Genomic DNA, 8,010 nt, shown 5'->3' with positions numbered 1-8,010 from the left:
GTTATTTATCTGCACCCGCTCCCTTGGTTATCTCATTTAGCCTTATGGATTTATATATATATATATATATTTTTTTTTAATTTACTTTTTCTCAAGCACACTGACAGCAATTTTATGAGAAGAGCATATCTGTTATCACTGATATTTTGCAGATGAGGAAATTGAGGCTCCAATAGTTTAAGTCGATAGTCCCCAGGGTCATGTGGCTAATTAGTGCGAGAGCCATCCTTTAGGCGAGGCAACCCTTGGTTGACCTCACAGATTGCAAGGACCTTGTTAGTTTATAATCCCTTATTTTTTATTTTTTACGCCTACAGCACCCCAGTCTTCCTAGGTGGTCTCCCATCCAAGTAATAACCAGGCCCGACCCTACTTAGTTTCCAAGATCAGACCCGATCAGGCTTATTCAGGGTGGCATGGCCGTAGACTCATGGTTTTAAATATTATCTCTATGCTGATGGCCATCACATTATGTCTCTAGTTCAGATGCTTATATGTATCTCTGCTTAGATGTTCAGTAGACATCCCAGACTTAACATGTCCAAAACTAGACTTCTCCTCTCTCTTGAAATCTTGCTCCATCTTCACCTTTCTATTTCACTTAATTGTAACTCCACTTTCTTTGCGACCAGGTCAAAAAATAAAAAGTATCTTTCTCACATTTAATATCCAGTCCCCCAGGAAATAATATTAGCACAAAATTTAAAATAAATACAGTTTCTAACCACTTCTCAGAACTTCCACTGCTGCAACTCCAGACGCAGCCAACGATCATCTCTTGTCAGAGTTCCTGCCATAATCTCTTAACAAATCTCCCAGTTCATTCTCGTTCCCCTACATGCTAGTCTTCATGAACCAGTCAGTATGTAATATTTAAACATGAAACTCAAATCATAAGATCCTCTGCTCAAAGCTCTTAAATGTCTCCCCTTCTTAATCAGCCTAAAGCTGATGTACTTATAATGGTATGCAAAGCCCTAAATGACCTGAGTTCTGTTTCCACTCAGACATTCTGGTCTTCATGTTCCTCTAATATGCCAGGTATATTTCTCCTGCCTTAAGGACTTTGTGCTATCTTTCCTTCAGCTTGCTATGCTGTTCTACCAATTTTAACATGGCTCACTCTCTCACTTTCTTCAAGTCTTCCTCAAGCCACCTGTCTTCTGGGACACTGGATTTTTCACTTCTTCTAATCTGCCATTCAGATACCACAGGCTCCCTTCTACATTTCCGATATCAGCAAGTAGGTGGGGCAATGATCAACTCTCCTCCTCTAAAAACCTTGGGAAGTACAGAAGTAGCGGCTTTTGGTAAATAGCCTCTTCAAGTTCAGAGATGGCAAATACTACTTTTTGGTGCTCTCTCCATGGATTCCTAGGAATCTCCTTACAGTGAGAAGTGCTATGTATGTTGCATCCTCTAAAGAATAACCCTTTTTTGCAGATGACACAGGGTCCAACAGACTAATCTTTTGTCAGCTGAAGTATGTTTCTGTAACAGCTGTACAGTGAACTCTCAGCTGCTGCATAATACTCATATTTAGATCCTACTGCGTGAATGATGAACATGCCAGGTAGATTAAATTCTTTTGTCAATATTGCTTCACCTTTCTAACAACCTTTACGTTTTCTCCAAATCAGGCCCTACAGCATGGGGATACTTTCTGACACAGGATTCTTATCTGTGAGACTTTTATTGCTGGTATTTACAATGGCTATACAGTTCAGCAATACCACATCTTCTTTCCAGAGAACCACTTTTCCATTGATATCCTTATTATAAAGAAAAGATGATTTAATAATGTCTTCCTGAAATCTTTCTTCTGCCCTATTAGAAGCATTTAATTTGTCTTTACATGAGTTGCCCCAGCTGAGTAGTGTATCTACATCCATAAATGGGGAAGGTACACCCAAGGGATCCATGGAATGAAACTTCAGCTTGTCTTTTCCCAAATTCATTAGCAAGTCAATATCTTCTGGAGTCTTTAGAATACTCAGGCCATCCCATCCAGGTGGCAGGTGAGGCAAGTTAAGTTCCTCATAGAAAGCAGGGAAGCAGTATCACAGTGCCTATTACATAATAAAAAAACCTCAATAATTGTTAATTGGTTTTCTTCTCACTTGATAACTTTGGTTAACAACAAGATTGCAGTTCTGATACTTTGTTATAATCACCTGCTCATTTGTCAGAAGACTTCCACTAAACTATAAGTTTCTTGAGGGCAAGGAATGTAATGAGATTACATTCATTCTCCTACTATTTGCAAATGAATGGATTGATTGAATGAAGCCCATATAAATTAGTTACAAGATTCCACCTTACTGGAAAATTTCAAGTAATGTCTGGATAATGATTCAGAAAGTTATTATTAATGGAATTAGATAAAATGCTCAATAAATATCCACCCCAATGCCTTACATCAGTTAAGAGTAATAGTGGTACATATCAAAATATATTTCATAGCAATGGCACTGAAACATTGCAAAAGTCTCAATTATCAAAAAAGAATTATTTTCATGATACTAGATTTACTAATACAGAAAAATAAACTAATATGTTTAAGAAATCTGTCAATAAAAGTTGAAATAAAAATGTTTTCTCTTAATATTGTTATCCAGAAATATTAATTTATCAAGTTATTTTCTCAACTATCTTAGTATATCAAATGTCATTATATAAATAAAGAAATCAGGGATTGTAAATTAATTTAGGAAGCATAATATTATGAGCATATTTGTGTGTAAAAACATAAAAAATAATTTTAAATAATAAAAGTCTATAATTTTTATAGAATCAAAAAGTTACACATAATTATCAATAATTATAATTTTTAAGAAGAGGAACTAGCTCATAACTTCCTAGAGAGCAATTTATCAATTTCCTAAAGTATTTTTCAAAAGATTTCCTAATTTTATTCTGTTGTAGTTGAACAATTTTTAAGTCCAAGTTATAAGGTATATCTTATTCCTTAATGATCAAGCTTTAGAAGATAACGATATCTTTTGTGATCGTAAAACAAATCCACATCGACATGAGGATGGAAACATTTCTCATTTGTGCAAATTTCCAATAATTATGTAGAGTAGTGCTGTCCAGTGGAATGTAGTTAGTGAGATGAGGTTCTAGGTTACGCATGTAAAATGCAGAAATTTTTGTCATTATGGAAATGTTCATCTGGTCCAATATGATAGCCACTAGCCACACAGAGGCTATTTAACACTGGAATTTGACTAGTGCAACAGAAGAAGTGTTCCAATTTTATTTAATTTTAATTGCAATATGGTGCCAGTGGCTACCATTCTGGACAGTGTAGTTCTAGAATTCCCCTTATGTTCTGAATTGGGAAACAAATAGACATTTTTAATCTACCTCTATACTACATCTGAGAATACATTAACTGGCAAGTTCTCTTATATGTTGATTATAGTGCAAATGTAAAACTGTTTTCAATATGCCATTTTTATAAATCTGAATTTCTTAAGAATAAACCAGTGGTGGAATTTACTCTAGATCCATGAAAATTAAGCAATCTTTGCTTGCATTATAAATCTTTGCTATTTTGATGTGCAATGTGAAACATGAGGTAAACCTATATCATTACATGTGTTCATATATATATATTATGTCATCAGTTTAAGCTGTTTATCTAAGAGAAACAGCTATTTTTAAAATGCAGATAAAGTAATGACTAAAATACTTTGTTGGCATTTATTCTAATAAAACACAGGTGTCACTTTTATGGTTTTCATAAGACACACAAATAAGAAAACAAAAATGTGTCAGGAAAGATTTTTTAAAATTGATTTTTAAAAAAGCATAAGCTACAACCCTGGTATTGCTAGGACATTTGTTTTCACAGGTGGGAAAAATATTTACTAGATATTTTATAGTATATTATTAAAATAGATAATGTTTAAGTTTTGAAAATACATGACAGCTTCTTAAAGCAGGTGTCATTAAATGATCATGATTGGAAAGTTAATTTACAAATGTTTCAATAAAATGTATTAATATCAACAAAATAGAATAGGAGTTCTTTTGCTAACATTTTATATTCTGCATCTATGATATCTGCCATTATTTGAGATGTTCAAATAAGTAAATCTAACACCCAGGAATCTGGGCATTTACTTCTAGGTGTTTTGTCTTTAGACAGTCTCTGTGATCCTAGATTTTAATTTATGTTTTAAACAGACATAAAATTAATGAATGTATATGGTTTAAACAAAACCAATGACATACTTTACCACTTAAGAATGCATTCTTCAATGAAAATGTAATTAAATGTATTTTAAAAGAAAAAAAATACAAAGCAAATACAGAGAAAATCCAAATAATGCATCAGTTATTTAACTTCTCAATAATACCTGTTAGAAATGCATTCTTTTAACATGATTTCTAACCAGCTTACTTTGACAAATTATTTGATATCATTTACACATAAAATACAATTGTAAAAATAGAAAAAAGAAAATATAAAATGACAAGATGTTGGCAAAATTAAAAATCCAAGAGTTTACGCTAATATGGTGACTATAACTGAACATTAAATTTAGCCCAAAGTTTTCTGAGAATAGAAATATTTTTTAAAAAATTAAAAAGGAAGCCCAAGATATAGCAAACGTAGAGTGTTACAAATGGTTATGACATTGTAATGAAAGAGGATGAGTAATTTGACATTTATAACATTGTCCTTGATATTAAAATATGCACTAGTCTGTGACAGTAGAAACCTTGCTTTTCTTTAAACTGAATTCCGAAAGTAATTTATTAATGATCTTTATGTGAGTGATATTGAGCAACATGATGAAAAATTCCCTCAATAGTGCTTTTGCAGAAAATGCACAGATGTACTTTATGTGACCATTTGATTTGGATGTTTTATTCTAGGGAAGTAGGCTAATGATGTCCAGTTGTATGGATTTCTAGTTCTAAATTGATTTTTCATAAAGCTTAGAAATTAAAAGAGAAGTAATTAGTTAGCATGTGTCTTACGCATCGTTTTTCACATATAGATTCTCCAAGCTACATTCTCAATAGGACGCATTGTTAAACTGAACTGTAGTAAATGTCTGGAGACAAATGTTATATGTGTATTAACAATATCCTCACTCTTTGTGGATACCGTGGGTCATGGCCACAATATTTACCCTGTATTATAAAAAATTCAAGAACTCAAATTATAGGTTATAAAAAAAAAGAGGAAATTTTCTTACATATGTGCAGAAACAGATTGCAAAATTCATTCACAACTGACCCAAATATTTCCCGAGTGGCAGAATTCTATTTGCTGGATTATCTGAACAAATTCTCATTTGCCAAGCCAGATTTCCACACCATAGAGCACAGACTAAATTAATTTTACCAGGAAAAATTGAGAGCAAGTATGATTATTCACTTTGACCACTAAATTAATTACTACTACTCATTGGAATATCTCACATGTGCATGGTTTTCTAAAGATTTAAATTATATGTGTTCCCAGACTAATAATTTAAATGATCTATAGCATATTATAATTATAACCAAATATCATTTTATTTAACTTTTATTTTCTCCTTTGTTATTTAACAACATCTAGAATTTTCAATATAAAGACAAAATTCTTTTCGTATAGTATAAAGATATTATGTACTTTCGGACAGCTATTTCTCGCATTTATTTACTTCTCCTCATTTAACAAAGATTACATTTTAACATGGTCTTAAAGTTTACTCAACATTTTTATTTAACTTAAAATTATATATTTAAACTTCTGTCTCTTTTGCAGTAAGGATAATATTCAAATTCACAAAACTTTCATACATTTACATTTAGGAGTTTATTATTCTGTGCTTCAATATGATGGGACATATATTTCCATTATATAATAATTATCATGCTGCATTTTATCTGTTTGTTCATAAATTTGTCTTTCATCCTTAGGAGTAAATTGGAACCAATTGAGATATTTTCAAAAACCGATGCCTGAACTTTCTTCTAACTCAAGATTCTGATTCAATTGGTCTAGGGACACACCTGAGGACTAGTAGTTTGCGAAATTCTCCTAGAAATTCAGATATGAAGAATTAAGTGCAGAATTACTGCTCTCGACTGTAAGATTCTTGAGAGCAGGAACCATGTTTTATACAACCTCATATTTGCTTAACATAGTGCCTGCCACATTTAATTTAATTTTAGGATAGATGTTACTGCTGTTATCCAAAAATAAAAACCCAAAACAATACCTCACAAAGGTATTTCTAAGACTTCAGGTTTTTCTCTCAAAAATTGTGACCCTCTTTCTTAGGATTAAAGTTGTTTTTTTTGTTTGTTTTTTTTTCTTTCATGGACAAAACAAAAAACAAGAAAATATATGATGTCATGTTACCTATAATAGCAAAAACTAAATACTGTTGTTAATTTCTCCCATTAAAAAAAATTATCTGACCTCTCTCCTTTAAATGTGATCTCTGTTAACACCTCATTTTTTTCAGAATTTACTTTACCATTAAATAAATTATATCCCTAAATGTCAAACACACCAAATTGGCCTGCTTTAGAAATAATTTCTTCTCTGTGTAAGCATTTTAAGCCAAAACCATACTTGAACATGATTTGAAATCAGTGGTTCCCAACCAAAGACATTCAGCAGTGTCTGGGAACATTTTCTGGCTGTGACAACTTCGGGGAAGGGGATTGTCACTGGTATCTAGTGGGTGGAGGCCAGGGATGCTATGAAACATCTCACAATACACAGGAGAGCCCTCACAGCAAAGAATCATAGGCTCAAAATGTCAATAGTACAGAGGTTGAGAAACAAATGTAAATTAAATCCAAATGCAAATTAAACACAAGTATTTTTAAACAAATTGTATTATTTTCCATGGTTTCCTTTCATTCTAGAGAAAAATCAATGAAATATCCAAAATTTATGCTTGCCAAAAGTGCTGATTTCATAAGGTATCAGAAATGAAAGATCAAAACATTCTACAGAAATGGAATTGTAGAAGGGAGTGAGGAATTTCCACCACTGAAGTAAGTCATTAGTGGCTGCCATGTTTTGCTCTAGTGATATTTGAAGTTCAAGGCCAGATTTGCTCTGAATATGTTGTAAAGTTTGTCAACATTCTCTTTCCTTCCAGTCAATATACTTTTTACTTTTAACATTGTACTATTTTCTCCAGGGATTCATTTATTCATAAATCTTTCATGGTTGTCCTGGTGCCCCCTATTGCCTCCTTTATTGTCCTAAGATTTAAACTGGTTTATCTATCATTTTTTAAATTAAATTTTTTTGACATTCAATATTATTTTATATTAGTTTCAAATGTATAGCATAGTGGTTAGACATTTATATAATTTATGAAGCAATCTCTTAATAAGTCTAAAACCCATCTTGCACCATACATAACTATTACAATATTGTTGACTTATTTCCTATGCTACACTTTACATTCCTGTGACTATTTTGTAATTTGTACTTCTTAATTTGTACTTCTTAATCCCTTCACTTTTTTCAGTTAGCTACCCAAATCCCCTCTCAACTGTCAACTATCAGTTTGTTCTCTGTATTTATGAATCTGTTTCTGTTTTGATTGCTCATTTATAAATTTTATAAATTTCATTTATATTGTTCTTTAGATCCCAAGTATAAATCATATGGTATTTGCCTCTCTGTCTGACTTATTTCACTTAGTATAATAACTTTTAGGTCCATCCATGTTGTCCCAAATATTAATGTTTCATTTTTTATGGCCAAGTAATATTCCATTATATATCCATTCATCTGTCAACAAATACTTAGGTTGTTTCCATATCTTTACTATTGTAAATAATGCTGCAATAAACAAAAAGATATATGTACCTTTTTCAGTTGGTTTTTTATTTCTTTGGATAAATACCCAGAAGTGGAATTGCTGGGTCATAAGGTAGGTAGTTCCATTTTTTAATTTTTTGAGGAACCCCCAAACTGTTTTCCATAGTTGCTGTACCAATTTCCTATCCAAACAATAGGCATGAGGTTTTCCT

At 32.0% G+C, this 8,010-nt stretch overlaps 2 pseudogenes; both read right to left on the bottom strand.

Annotated features, from left to right (window-relative positions):
- Window positions 1–308: 308 nt before the first annotated feature.
- Window positions 309–428, bottom strand: LOC112470796 (annotated as a pseudogene).
- A 691-nt stretch (window positions 429–1,119) lies between these two features.
- On the bottom strand, window positions 1,120–1,922 carry LOC102886525 (annotated as a pseudogene).
- Window positions 1,923–8,010: the final 6,088 nt, after the last annotated feature.

Source organism: Pteropus alecto, unplaced genomic scaffold (genome assembly GCF_000325575.1).
Source record: "Pteropus alecto unplaced genomic scaffold, ASM32557v1 scaffold3, whole genome shotgun sequence".
NCBI classification, from domain to species: Eukaryota; Metazoa; Chordata; class Mammalia; order Chiroptera; family Pteropodidae; genus Pteropus; species Pteropus alecto.
The sequence above is the reverse complement of the archived record's forward strand: the minus strand, read 5'-3'. Positions and strand labels throughout refer to the sequence as shown.